The 15,861-nt window shown below is 35.9% G+C and overlaps 1 pseudogene; it reads left to right on the top strand.

Moving 5' to 3' along the window:
* Positions 1-8,039: 8,039 nt before the first annotated feature.
* Positions 8,040-8,512, top strand: LOC142834872 (small nuclear ribonucleoprotein Sm D2 pseudogene; annotated as a pseudogene).
* The last annotated feature ends 7,349 nt before the right edge of the window (positions 8,513-15,861 follow it).

Below are 15,861 nucleotides of genomic sequence, written 5' to 3'. Positions count from 1 at the left end.
GTGCGACCCTTCCCCAGTACATCCCAAATGCTGACCATAGGTCAAAGGTTATGTGGCTAGGTTAGTGTCTGAATCTCTCCACTTCAAGTTCCATTTGCACTTGAACAAATGCCTCTCTGGAAGCCATAGATATGACATATCTCTCAAAAGTGAAAAATGCACTTTTATTCAGTGTATTGTGTGGGGGAGGGGTGTGAATTTGCACCATGGGCCATGTACAGAGGGCAGAGAACAATTTGTGGAATTTGTTCTTTTTATGAGGATTGTTAAGGCTGAACTTAGGTCTATAGACTACGTAGCAAGTTTTTATAATCACTGAAACATCTTACCAACACAAGTCTGGCAATGTTTGATAAACTTTAGCTTTTTTTTTGGTTTTATAGGTTTTCTACACTATAAGTTCATATCATGCTCTATTTTGTCATCCTGTCTTCTCTCTTCCATTAGAGTGATCATTGTGCACATCTCTATTAACAGAATCTCATTCATTTGTCTCTCCTCCCTGATTTTCAAACTCAGCTGTATGTACTATGAGCATGAGCAGTGTTATTTACTGGGAGAGCAGTAAATAAGTATAAGTCACGAGGAAATGTCCACTGGCTAGAATGATGTGATAAGTTGAAACAAAAGATAAGGTCCTTTTTTTGAACAGTTCAGAAGCTGATATAAAAGCTTTGGATCTTGGTGATGATGCTAGTGATGAGAAGGCCACTGGGTCAGGATATCAAAGGCAAGAGTGCTGTCAAAATTTTAGCTCAAATCATTGATGAACACGGATAACGCTTTCTGAGCATTTTGGTACATATGAGGTTAGTGTCAATGTTGAACGTCTTTTGTCACCAAATTTGTGAGCGTTCCACTTCCATGAAATCTCCTATGAAGTTGGAAATGTTGAATGTACAGAGTCTGCATCCTATCTGTGTTATTCTTATAGAAGCCACAGCTCTTGTACTAATCTTCCAATATGTGAGGGACCAATCCCTCATAAAATAAAACCTTGTAATAAGCATTTAGTGAGAAAAGCATACTATACTGGGAATTTCTTTTAAGAGCAGGAAAAGGTTTTATATTAAATGCTACAGTGCAGAAATGAATACAAATTCCCATTTGCCGTCTCTGGGTTTTCCACATGTAGCCCTTGTCTTTCAATCACCAGCTCCATCCTCAAGAGATACTTTCAATACATGTGATATGTTTTCCCTCTTCCGTGATCTGCATCTCAGAACTGACATCTTTACACTGACTATTCCTATGAATTCTTCCATTAATTTATATGTGTGTCAGTCTTTACTCAGGTTAATTCACAAATTTATGTCCCTTGATGCACATCCCATTAATCCCTTTGTTATTAAAGATTTACCCTTCTGATTGCCACAAAACCAGTGATCTCTGTTGTTTTCTCAAACACACACACAGAGACACACACACACAGAATTTCTAGGTTTTTTTCCCTTTTTTTTGATACATTATTAAACTCTGATACTCCTAATACAAAAACAATCATGATTATCTCAAAAGAAGGTGAAAAATGACATAAGAATATAGTTCCGAAGTGTGCCTAGCCCATATAGATTACAGAAGCATGATTTATTATATGTAGATACATTTACAAATTGTCAACGAATGGAAATTATTTTTAAAAATTAAAAAATATTATAATAGCAGAGAATAATTTTATTAATTGATTATATATAAAAGTGATATAAAGATAACTTTTTGTATAGACGTCTTTATACTCTCAAAAATATTATATATGAAAAAAATAATTGTGGCCTCAAACCATAATTTAAACTGGAGTCTTTAACGAGAATTATAGGTTCATTTTACCCATCATTAGTAGATTTGACAAGACTCGAGGGTAGCTCTCTGACCTCACTTTGTAACCCATGGAAATGCACTATCTCCCTCCAAATCTCTGTCTAGTTGCTCTTGAGGCAGAAATCAGATGTCCTACTCTTACACTCGGTAAGTGTCAAAACTTACATAGGAACTTGAAGGAGCTGTCACTGAATGGCTCCAGGCATCTTGCCAGGTTGTGTAGTTGAATATTCAGTTGGCTTTGTATCTCATCATTACAGCTATGGCTTTCCACTAGGGGAACCAAAAGGGCCAGACAGCCATGAATTAATGAAGCTCTGTGGGAAGTCTAAATAGAGACAAAAGTTTTCATCTATATTTGTTTAAGAATGTTGAAGTAGAGCCTCCTTTCCAAATGCCATGTCTAATTTAAGCGCAGGCCTGCAGTGGTAATAGCCCAATATCACCATGTCTCCACTGCCTGGTGAAGCTGATATCAGGAGACATCAAGCTGTGGAAACAATTATATCAACATAATTGGAAAATATTTTTTCAGTGCCTTTCTGCCTTAATTAAAGCTTATTTTACATCTTGGGAAAGGAAATGTTTTCACAAAACTTAAGGGTATATTCCAATTTCTTTCAGAAAATAAAGTCTGAATAAAATACACAAAGGAAGACTCAAGCCAGAGTAGATTAAAAAGGAATCAAATGGAAAGCTGCTGCTTCTTCTTCTTCTTCTTCTTCTTCTTCTTCTTCTTCTTCTTCTTCTTCTTCTTCTTCTTCTTCTTCTTCTTCTTCTTCTTCTTCTTCTTCTTCTCTGATCAGGAGGCAAACGTTAGAATTCTATTTTGACTCTTGCTGCCTCTATGAATATGGTAAGTTGTAGACAGAGACTACACTTTCATTTCTTTGCCACACAGACCTGAATAACCATAAAGAAACCATCTTAATTACAACACTGTTTGACCAATGTTTCAGGCATACTCCTAGCTAGCTCTTACATCTTAAATTATAATATAATATAAGTATTGCCATGAGACTGTGACTCATGTAATGTTCTGGCAATTTTCTCCTTCAGCAGCTACCTCTCTTTGACTCCACCTACTCTCTATATATATCTCTGTTCAAATTTCCAGCCTGGCTTCACCCTTTTAAGCCATTGGCTGGAACAGCTTTATTCATCAACAAATAAAAGCAATACATATACAGAAGGGCATCCCACATCATCTCCCTTTTTCCATCAACTTAAAAAAAGAAAGTTTTAACTTTTGATACTAAACAGTTATCAAGCAAGAATTATAGTTACAATATTTAGTCTATTTACATTTGGCAAATTAAGGAGAATATTCTATCACATATCCTGTCTTTGTGAGTCTAAAGTTTTATATCTAATTTATGTTTTATCACAACTAAGGAAAACTATAATAATAACTATCTACTCTTCAACACCATTAAAGAGCCCAGAAAAATGCAATATTACCTAAGTAAACAGGAATTGCATTGTAAGCTACTTCCAAAGTTCTAGAATGACAGAGGTATCTTGCTGCCTGGAAAGTCACCCAAGGTTCTTTTGTAACATTGGGGCATCTTTCTTCAGCCTATAGGCTTATAATATCTGGCAGAGTTTTCCATAAAGCAGGAGATTTGAAAGTCTGTTTTGCCTATATTGGCAGTTTGTTAGTCACTTTTTTCTGTGTCCTTCAGAATGTCTGGTAGACTCTTTTATAAAGTAAGAACCCTGAAAAACTATCTTACCTTCTTTTTGTAAGAATAGCACTCATTTTCCTGTGGGTCCTGCATATCTAGTTCAAACAGCATACTGTTAAGCAGTCCAGGCAAAAGCAGTTTCTTGCCCAGATGACTAGCAAACTTCATAAGGAATCTCTTTGATGCCCATTCAACAACAGGTGATTGGATATTTAAGTGTTTCATTTGTTAAAGAGTAAGTACATTGTATGTACATTTTAAAGTTATTACCTGATTTAAATGTGACTCTTGCATTATCATCTACCAAACACATGTATGTGTGTGGTTTTGTGAGTGATGTTAGCAGTGTTAATGGGGAACACGAGCAATAGAAGGGCTTAGCTCAGTTTTATCGCTGATTTAATTCACTCCATAAAAAGTCACTGTTGAAAACAGCATCTTTGCCAAAAAGTGACAGTGAAAACATTATTCCACTAGAAACTCAAAAATCTTAGGGAGATTCCGTTTCCAACTTCCCATGATGGGGTGTGGGGGGGGACCTGTAATAAGATCAGTTGGCTTTGCAAGTACTTTCATCTGATTACTGATATATAGTAAACCCTTCCCAGGCTAGCACATGTACATCCTTAATGCTTTTAAAAATTATTAGGATTGGTAAGCCAAGAAAAGTAACTGAAAAAATAATGTGATATTCAGATTTCTAAGCTCCTTTTAACACTTGCCTGTCTGCAGCCCTTATCTCCCATAGGGTTTTCCTCATAATTTCCTTCATCAGATACATGGAAGTTCAGGGTTTTTTTTCATGTATATACTAGAGTCAATTCCTCAGGAAGTAAATTATGTCAATTTTGCTTAGCTTTATGTTCCCAAAACTTGATCAAATTCCTATTTGGTAACTAAAATATATTTTTGTGTGGGTAGGAAGGTTCATTTCTTAGTGTGAAACAGGCACAGAGCAATTTGTCCTCCTTCATATATGAGGAAAATAAAGACAGGAGAACTAGACTTAAGGAGGCAAAGCTAATGAGTGACAGTCACATGCTAGAGTCTTCATTCCATTAAGAATCCTTCTCACCATACTTGTTAGCTAAAAGTTTTTCCAATCATAAAAGTCAAAAAGTAATAGAACTTAAAATTTCCAAGATAATTACCTTACTTTCAGGGAAAATTAGACAATTACCTTGTTCTAATGGTTATTACTCTATAATGAGATTGGAATCTTAATGACAGATTTCATCAATTTGGATCTTTTGGTGCTGGATTCATTCTTCATTCCTCAAAATTAAATAGCATCATTTTTAATTTGCAATGCTATTTTTAGCTGAAATGGAAAGAATGCTCTTTGTGTGGCAGGAATGAATACATGACCTTGAGATGGAATGGAGGACCTTGTAGTCCTTTCTCTACATCCTTTCCCTCAATTATTAGTTACTGGCTGCCTTGACTGTACCTTCAAGTTTAGTGGCAAGTTTTGGCAAAAGAAAGCAAGTGCAGAGAGAATCCAGAAGATCCCAAAAGTAGAGTAAAAATCTCAGTCACCCATCAGATTCTTTCTTTATTACATTTATACAGCTTTATCCTTAAACTCAAATCTTAGCTACAATGATAATTTCAAAATTTACAATTTTACTGTTTTCTTGCTATTCACTCAAATGTGTGTTTTAATTCTAGTATGTTTGACCACATTTCATTTACTATAATTTAGTCATTTACTATAATTCTAGAGGAAGCATAAGAATAGTGGTTGGTATGTACTTAGTTCCTCATCTCTACTGTGGAGATTGCAGAGGGAGAAGGTTATTTGTGTAGTTCTGGTCTCATTGCTGCAGTTTCATTCTGCCTTTTTGGTATGAGCCAGCAGTGTGTAAGTGTCAGGGTGATGGTGACACCTTTTGAAATATCCTGTGAACTTCAGGATGGGAAAAATGAGGAAAAGATGATAGAAATGAGAGAGAAAGACAGAGAGAGACAGACAGAGACAGACAGACAGAGAGAGAGAGACAGAGAGAGAGAGAGAGAGAGAGAGAGAGAGAGAGAGAGAGAGAGAGAGAGAGATTTTATGGGAAACATGTGGTTTATGTTTTTTTAATCAAAAATCCGTCAAATAAATGGCCAACCTCAGGTGAAACATAGCTAGCAAAAAATTTGGACTCTGATTGTGAAAATATATACAAATTCTTATTGCTACAGTGACTATAAATAGGCACCAAAATCTCAGAGTCTTGTATTCTCCAAGGACATCAAAGGTCACCTGTAGCAATCCTATATTCAAATCTGATTTTCATGAAAATGTTTCCTCAGGCTTTCTTAGAAAATCATCAGCAATTTCCAGAAGCCACAGGCTGACTGAGACTGCCATCTACACAGAGTGGCCTTGCATTTGCTGTAGATCTTTTAAATGGCACCACCTACCAGGTAAAGTGGCTCTCTGGTCAGCCTATTCCATAGGCCGGGAATGGGGGTTAGTGAAGAGGACAAAAAATACTGAAGAGCTTCCTTTCTAGGGTTCTTTTCCCCTAGGTACCTGCTACTAGCCTATAATAGTAACTGAAAACAGCAATGTTCTGAGGGTGAAATTAATGGCTAGAAAAAAGTACTGAAGGAAGCTTGTCAACAATCTCTTTTGGTAGAGCAGTAAACACTGTCTCTAGGTGATAGAAGTGGTTAGGCTAAATTGTCAATTCATTTTGCTGGATTACAGAGCAAAGAGCATTAGACATAAAGGCTGGTGGTTGCAAAAGTGGCTCCCCCACACTATAAACCTAACAGATAGGTTAAAATTAGCTTAGTAAGGTGGAGACATTTTGATATTTCATTTGGAGAATAGTGCTACATAGCTGGGTAAAACCTACTGCTATGGACTGTAATGGTCAGGAAAGTAATACTAAAATATTATCATTTATATTTAAGTGCTCATCCATAATTTAATATTCTCACAAATTACATGGTTTTGAAAAACAGAACTGGGAGGGAAAAAAACCAAATCTCTAAACTCATCTAACCCATTGTTGAGGAGAGATTACATTAGAATATGCATGATGGCCTTTTCAAACTCCTCTGAAAATTGACCTGACTGAAAACAATTTTTCCTGAGCTCTATTTTATTCATAGTTTTTCTTTTTAGTTTATGTGGAAAGCACAAAACAAAAAAAGACACTCTTAAGTAGAGAAATAAGAAATCTGTGGCATAGAAAGTCTGCTATAGCATGATTAATTTGATACAAATACTATCATGCCAGCTTTATTTTCGAGCCTAAATTATGTATTTTTCATTATTCCCTTGAGAGGCACAGAAAAATTAACAGAATGTGATCAGCAAAGTGCCTGAATTTTAATCTGATAATACAAAGGGAGTTAAGGAACTCCTTGGCTCATATTGATTGTATTGCTTTTGCACAATTGTGAAAAAAATAATTTTAACTTTGTGAGTTAGAAAATAAGTTCATATCAGTGTACATATAAATGCTTCACCAACATCTTAACTTTACATTGATATAAGAAGCCATTGATTGAATTTTCAACAGAGTTGTGATAATGAAAAATTATAATTCAGGAATATTAATGTAAGAAAACGTCTTCTCTCTACATGTAACCTAGACGGACCTCAAGCTCACAACAAACACAGGATAAATGAAACCTTTAAATTCTCCTGTTTCTACCTCACAACTGATAGGATTGTTTGCATGCACTACTATGCTGTTTATATTGTGCTGAGGCTCAAAGGGCTTAGTGTGTCCCAGGGAATCACTCCACTGTTTGAACCACAGTTTACTCTCCCACAGTCTCTTTTATGTCCACATGTCATCAGGAACCTGAAAGTGTTTCCATTTTGATTTCTATCTATTCTTTGTGTGTGTGTGTGTGTGTGTGTGTGTGTGTGTGTGTGTGTGGTATGCATGTGTGTGTGTGTGTGTGTGGTATGGGTATGTGTGTGTTGTTTGCCTTAAATGTGTTTAGTGGTGCACATGCCTCTGTGAGCAGGAAAGCTCAGAAGGATTTCTGATGTAGCTCTCTATCACGGTTTCTTATTTCCTTGAGACTGTTTCTCTGTGATATTTGATCTTGTGGGGCTGAAAACAAGTCACAGAGATTCATCTGTATTTGGAGTATTTATAGTTCAGCCTGTACTCTGCTTCCTTTGTATTTGTTTTGGTAGACTTTTTCTTTCAATTTTGAAACTATAATGTCATTATAGACCACCATTCTGTTTTTTCCCTCTGAGTCCTCCCATATACCCCTTCCCATACTTTTATTCAAATTCATTAACTCTTTTTAAAATAATTGTTGTGATAGTATTTCTTGATTTTTCAACTGACTCTATCTGGAACTAACTAAAACCCAAATGGCTAGGTGTTTCTGTGAGAGATGTTTTCTTAATTAAATTCCTTGAAGTGTGAAAACACACTTCAAATCCACATCTTTGAGGTTGGAAGATACAACTTTAATGCAGATCTTTGAGATTAGAAGATGCATCTTTGGGAGACCTGAGCAACGCGCTGCCGGGGGGGGAGTGATCTGCAAGCAAAACCTCCACCATGAGTCTCCTCAATAAACCCAAGAGTGAGATGACCCCAGAGGAGCTGCAGAAGCGGGAGGAGGAAGAATTCAACACAGGCCCCCTCTGGGTGCTCACGCAGTCGGTCAAGAACAACACACAGGTGCTCATTAACTGTCGCAACAACAAGAAGCTCCTGGGGCGGGTGAAGGCCTTTCACAGGCACTGCAACATGGTGCTGGAGAATGTGAAGGAGATGTGGACTGAGGTCCCCAAGAGCGGCAAGGGCAAGAAGAAGTCCAAGCCTGTCAACAAGGACCGCTACATCTCCAAGATGTTCCTGCGCAGGGACTCAGTCTTTGTGGTGCTATGGAACCCGCTCATCGCTGGCAAGTAGAGTAGAGGCCTCTTTCTTCCATGAGAGCCTGCTCCTTGCCCTGCCGAGCCCTGCCCAATGGGATGGAAATAAAATCCTGTGTTTTTTGTTGTTTTGTTTAAAAAAAAAAAAGAAGATGCATCTTTGATCTGGCCCCCACTTTCTGCTGACAGCCTGTATAAAGCACAGTATAAAAGGAAACTCTACATTTTTTGTGTGTGTTCTTGTTCTTGCTAGTAAATCCATACCTTCACTGGCATCAAAGCTCACTTCTTTGGGATTACAGTATGCTGAAGACCAGGTGAAACAGCCAGCCTCATGGACTGCACAACTATAGAATTCTTGAGTCTTCCATTTTTATATAGCCTTGTTGGACTAGCTATACCATAGAATGTAAGACATTATAATAATTTCCCTTCATATATATACGAATACACGCACATATACACATGTGTATATATTATATATATATGTGCATATGTATTATATACAATACATAATTGTATGTATATATTACATACACACATAATCATTCAATAAGTCTGTTCCTCTAGAGAACCCCAAATAATAAAATGGTTATTGCATGCATATGTGCTTCTTTTTCTTTTCTTTTTTTTACTATGGATATTCAGGACTCAAAACCAGCTTTTAATGCATGCCCAACAAACACTGTTTGCCATGAGCTACGTCTCCATCTACCTATTTTAGTTTTAATATCCTAAAATGCACATACACTTAAGTCTATCATAAAGGATAGAATATATAGAGGATAAAAAAATTGACAGATACCTGATATAGTAAATGATAAATATAGTAAATGATAGATAAATAAATAGATATGTAATTAGATTCATGAGCTATATTCAGTATCTTAAGTTTTCTGTATCTTTCAGCACCAAGAGAATTTCCTGAGTTATTTCTAGAAACTTCTTCAGTAGCAAACACCACTAATACTCTGAATTAAATTAGAATTGTTTAGGCAAGAGAATTTTCCACTTTGAACTTACACTCCTTTAATATTTATGAGCAAATATTATTCAGCAATGTGTTTTCTAACTAGGATTGTTGTACACCTCAATTTAGGATCTGATCTCTTTTGGATGTAGTGAGCTGAAACATTTACTCCAAATTGGGTTATGAAGACTTTATCGATAACAGACCAAATTCTTAGGGGGAAAAAAAAAACTTATATAATTTTGATGATGGGAGCCTTTTGGCTTCCCACCAGTTACACATATGCCCAGTTTGTGTATATAAGAACTCCACATTGGGCAAGTTTGTCTATTCATCAGCTATACATGTACCCATGATCCCATTAATTGAATGTGGCTCAAGGTTTCTGTTCTACTTCATAAGTATTTCGTTTTCACTGCTTCCCTTTGAGATTAACCAACAACCCATGAACTCATTTCTATCCTTGATGGAGTGAGATTGACCCCAAGTAATTAAAGACCTTCCAAGCACAAGACAGCAGGTGAGAAAGGAGAAAAAAATGCTCTTTCTCATTTCTCACTTGCTCTCTGACACTTGCTTCTGAGAAAAAAAGTGCGATATCCAGAAGGATGCAGAGTTCTCTGTCTCAACATTAGCTTGCCTCTTTATGTTTTTTTTTTCTTTTTGCTTTATCTTCATTTTTTTAAATTTTATATTCATAAATCTTTATTAAGGTTTTTACTGAAGTAGCTTTATTTAAAATAGTAGTATGTTTCTGCCAACAGAATAAATCTCAAATAAGCAAACATCATGTAAAGGAAGATGGTGGCCTTTTGGTGATGAACTTAGACTTAAAATAAAAAACACGAAAAAATGTAAATGTTACAATAAAAGTGATTTTAGTGTCACTGAAATATTTTAATGCAGCAGAATTCTTTTTTTTAGCTTCTTTTTTAAATTTATTTATTTATTAAAGATTTCTGCCTCCTCCCCGCAACCGCTTCCCATTTCCCTCCTCCTCCCCCGATCAAGTCCCCCTCCCTCAACTGCTAGAAGAGCAATCAGGGTTCCCTGACCTGTGGGAAGCCCAAGGACCGCCCACCTCTATCCAGGTCTCCTAAGGTGAGCATCCAAACTGCCTAGGCTCCTCCAAAGCCAGTATGTGCAGTAGGATCAAAAAACCCACTGCGATTGTTCTTGAGATCTCAGTATTCCTCATTGTCCGCTATGTTCAGCTAGTCCGGGTTTATCCCATGCTTTTTCAGACCTAGGCCAGCTGGCCTTGGTGAGTTCCCGATAGAACATCCCCATTGTCTCAGTGTGTGGGTGCACCCCTCGTGGTACTGAGTTCCTTGCTCTTGCTCCGTCTCATTCTGCTCCTGATTTGGACCTTGAGATTTCTGTCCGGTGCTATATTCCCTTCTGTATGTACGATGAGTTTATAATGAGTCAAAATTTGTGGTTTATATTCAACTTTATGTCTAGCACTTAATACAACTAAAAAGTGAGGCACACAATTTAAATGCAGTAGTAATGAGTATTATACTACCCATTTTTGTTATAAATATATTTCATATACTTAAAAATATTTGTATATAATATATTTATGTTTTATTATATTATATTTGTAATATAATACATTATATAATGTATTTATTTGTAATATAAAATACAAATATATTTATAAATATCAAATCATATTAAATATATTTATAAAATATATGAATATATGAGAGAAATGCAAAAATAAGTTGTAACCATGAGCCACCAAATACAGTTATCTATTGATAGAGATGCTTTATTGCATTGTAAAAGAAAGGTGTTTAAGTGGTAGAGAGTTTTTCACTCACATGTTCATTCGTGAGTTCATTTATCCAAACAAGAATGTGCTAAGAACCCACTATTTGTGCTATAAATGAAAATAATAAAATGGGACTATTGAAATGAATATATATTTTGCATGTTTGCAGAAAACTTCATCAATTTAGAAAAAGACACAAGAGATATGAGTGAACTTTACTTTTGTACACCATGTTAACCAATATAATATTTTAGGTATAAGTTGAGCATTAATACAGCAGGGGACAAATTAAAGTGACTGTACAGAAAAATATGATTTATTCAAATGGAGTATTCCATTATCAGAAAAAAAATCTTATGTTGATTGCTCACAAAGACACCGCTAGATATAAGGGTAACACAGTGGATAACATTTTTTTTATGTATTGGTCCCTTAAGAACTATTGCAGACTGTAGAGAATTCTTCCAGACAAGAGCTGGAATCATCAGTTTTATAGACCAGGTAAGTGGCCACTCTGTGAAGGAGACTTAGAGAGAAACCCTACTGTCTGTTCTCTTTGCTCCACTCCCTCCAAGCAACATCAACGTTCAGTGTTAGTCAATGCACCTTGAACCAGGCAAGGAAAATACATAAGTTTGCTTTCAGGAACACGAAGAGGACTGAAATGAATAAAGGATGGATCAGAAAGCGCAGGGCACTTTGATCAAAAGCTCAGACTCTGAAACCAGATTGCTTAGTTTCAAACACAAGCCTTGCCACATGTGAACTACAGTCTTAGGAAAGTTACTTAAAGGTTGGTTTGCAGCTATTCATTTCTCTTTATAATGGAGAGGAATACCAGTGCTTCCTAATTGAATTTCTCCCAATAAACATTTTTTAAATTTTAGACTGGTTTTAGATTTACAGAAAAGCTGAGATGATTATGACGAGTTGCCATGTGCCTGGTATCCAGTTCCCTTTTGGCTAACAGTGTACACAACTGTGGTACATTTGTCATAATTAATAAAGCAATATTTATACATTAAACCGAAACCCATGCTTTAATCGCATTTCTTTCCATTTTAGCTATTTGGGTTTTTATGCTTGTTTCTTTTGTTTTTCTCCTGGATATCATCAATAAACACATTGCATGAAACTGTCAAGCCTCCTTTACTTTGTCTGGTCTGTAGCAGACTGTGATAAATTCTTCCTTCATCTTAATAGTCCTTGTAGCTTGGAGAAACACTGATCAAGTAACAGCTATGAACATGAGTCAGGGTGGCCTTTCAGGTTTTACAACTGAGATTTAATTTTTAAATTTGCATGCTCAACTTATATTGTGAAAATGTCTGTACTTGCTTGTAGAGCATGACATTTCCCATATGAGTGTTGCCATTAAAGCATAAAAGATAGTTGGTTGTGTTTTTTCTTATATGTTTGAGTTTACATTACAGGGATATATGAAATTACAATGAGTGAGAACAGTTTTCTTAACTCCATGCTGAATAAAATATTCCTAGTCTCTCAGCATTGAATGAAATATTATCTTTTTTATTTTTGAAAATTAATTTAAAGGGACATTTCTCCAGTTCTTCTTTGCTATGATTTAAACTGAAGAAATCTAAAATTTAACCATACAACTCGATATAAAGATGTGCTTATTCTTGGTGGATTACAGTAATATATTTCAGAGGATAAAATGTAATTACCTCATTTCCTTTTCCTTTCCTCTGCCAAACACTCCTATATATATTTTTTTGTTCTCTTTCAAGTTCATATCCTGTTACTTTATTAATTCTTGTTACATTCACATGTATGTATGTATGTATTTGTAAATAATTAAATGCAACCTGATTAGTTTAAACAATGATACATGCATGTATATGTTTTCAGGACTGACTATTTTGTGCTATAATAACAATGAATGTGCTTTGGCCTAGCAGAGACTATTTCTCCCTCTCTTTGTGTTCCTTGGTTTCCTATAATACTTAGTGTGGAACTGAGACTGTCTGAGATTTACAATGTCCATGTTAGCATGTATTTTAGTTTCATTCTTGTTCAATCCATTTCTAGACAGCCATGTTTGTAAAATTCTATGGGTATTTATTATGACAGTCCTAAGAGATACAGTATCACAGAAAACTTCTTCCTCTGATTTTTACTGTCTTTCTGCTTCTTTTATGCAATATTCCCTGAACTTTGGTAAAAAAAAGTGTATTGTTAATATTATCAGTTGGGATTGGCCTTAACAACTGTGTATTCACCAGGCATTGGTGGCGCATGCCTTTAATCACAGTATTTGGGAGGCAGAGGCAGGCAGTTTGAGGCCAGCCTTGTCTACAAGAGTTAGTTGCAGGGCAGGCACCAAAGCTATGAAGAAACTTTCTCAACAAAACAAAAACCATGTATTCTGATTGTTTTTACCTTTTTAACCATTCTACCAAAAGCCACTTACAGAGTCAATGAAATTCCAGTCAAAATTCACTTTACAGAAATTATTGACAGAAACAGAAAATACAAAACCTAAAGTTAATATATAGCAAAAACAAAACAAAGAATACCCAGAAAGTCAAAATATCCTCACCAAAAGAGCAATGTTGGAGGAATTACTATTAATTATTTCAAGATACATTGCAGAGTCATACCAATAGCAACAATACAGTACCAGACAAAAATGATACACAATGAAACCAAATCCAAGTCCCAAGCATAAGTACATATAACTTCAGTTATTTAATATTTGTCACAGATAGTAAAAACCTATTTTGGAGAAAATGAAGTATCTGTAATAAATGATATTGGAAAACTACATATTCTAATACAGAGTAGTGAAAATTGGTTCCTTATCTGTCACACTGCTTGAAATCTAACTCCAAATAATTGACCTAAGAACTAATGTAAAATCTAAAACACTGGGATTTGTAGAAAAAAGCATAGACAGTACTATATAGGAAGTAGGTATAGGAAAGAACCTTCTGAAGAGGACTTCATTTACTAGGATCAAGGCCAACAATTGGCAAATGGAACCACATAAAATGGAAAATCTTTTGCAACACTAAAAAAAAAATTGGAGATAAGAATTCCACAGAATTAGAAAAATCTTCCCAGCTAATATATATATATATATATATATATATATATATATATATATATATATATATATATATATATAAAATTTTGAAGGAAAGCTCAAAGATATTCATTTTCCCTAGCAATTAAGGTAGTATAAGTCAATTCAACTTTAAGAACTCATCTAGTTCAGTCAGAATGGCAAAGGTTGACCAAAAAGCAAATGTTGGAAAGGATGTGGAAAAAAGAACCCACCCTGTCACTGCCGGTGGGATTGCAAACTATTCCAGTCCCTCTCAAAGTCAGTGTAGAGAATACTCATAAAGCAAAAATAAATCTACCTCATGGCTAACTATATCACATCTTGTTTATTTCCAAAAGATTGAATATCCTAGTCCACAGATACTTGTTCACCCACCCATGTTCACTACTGCTTCTGTAGTCACAATAGATAACAAGTAGAAACTGTAGCATGTTTTTCTGACACCAACCAGCTCCCAAATAACCACATGGGGTTTTATAATTATGAAAGTTTGACCAATAGCTTGGGCTTATTTCTAATTCACTCTTATAACTTAAATTAACTGATGTATTTTAAATCTATGTATTTTTTACTGGCTTAGTTACTTTTACTCAGCAATGTACATGCTACTTCTTCTCCATCTGGCTGATGACTCTGCCTTTCTTCTTCCCGGCATCCTCTATGCTTGGAAATCCAGCCAAGCTGCTGATCATTCAGCTTTTTTATTAGAATTTTTTAAAATTACCAATCCAAATTCCCACTCCCTCCTCTCCTTCCATTCCCTCACACACCCTCCTACCCTACCCCCTCTAATCCTAAGAGAGGGTAAGGCACTTTGCTTTGTGGAATGTCCAAGGCCCTACTACATCTAGGCTGAGCAAGGTATACATCCAAAAAGAATAAAATCCCAAAAAGACAGAACATGCAATAGAGATAAATCCCAGTGCCACTGCCAGCGGCCCCTCAGTATGCCCCAGCCATGAAACTGTCAATCACATTCAGAGGGACTAGTTTGGTTCTATATTTGTTCCTTCCCAGTATGTCAGGAGTTGGTGAGCTCCCATTAGCTCATGTAAACAGATTCAGTGGATGAACCCTTCATGATCTTGACCTTTTTTCTCATATTCTCATTCTTTCTCTTCAACTGGACCTTGTGAGCTCAGTCCAGTGTTCCAATGTGGGTGTCTGCCTCTTTCCATATGTTGTTGGACAAAGTTTCTATGGTGATATTTGAGATAATTATCAGTCTGACTACAGGGCAAGGCCAGTTTGGGCCCTCTATCCTCTATTGCTTAGGGTCTTAGCTTGGGTCATCCTTGTGGATTCCTGGGAATTTTTCTAGAGCCAGATTTCTTGCTAACCCTATAATGGCACCCTCTTTCCTTGTTCTCATTTCTTCCCTTCCTCCATCCCATCTATCCTATTCCCTCAAGTTCTCCTTAACCATTCTCTTATTCTCTACCCATTCCCCTTCTCCCCTTCCTTCTACCCACCCTGCTCTCATGCTTCCAATTTTTTTCAGAAACCTTGTCTGTTTCCAATTTCCAGGTTGATCTATATATGTTTTTCTTTGGGTTCATCTTATTACTTAGCTTCTCTAGGACCATGAACTATAGGCTCAATATTCTTTGTTTATAGTTACTATCCACTTATGAGTGAGTACATACCATATTTATTATT

This window comes from Microtus pennsylvanicus, chromosome 14 (assembly GCF_037038515.1).
Source record: "Microtus pennsylvanicus isolate mMicPen1 chromosome 14, mMicPen1.hap1, whole genome shotgun sequence".
NCBI lineage: Eukaryota > Metazoa > Chordata > Mammalia > Rodentia > Cricetidae > Microtus > Microtus pennsylvanicus.
Note: the sequence above shows the minus strand (reverse complement) of the source record. Positions and strands in the feature narration are given on the sequence as shown.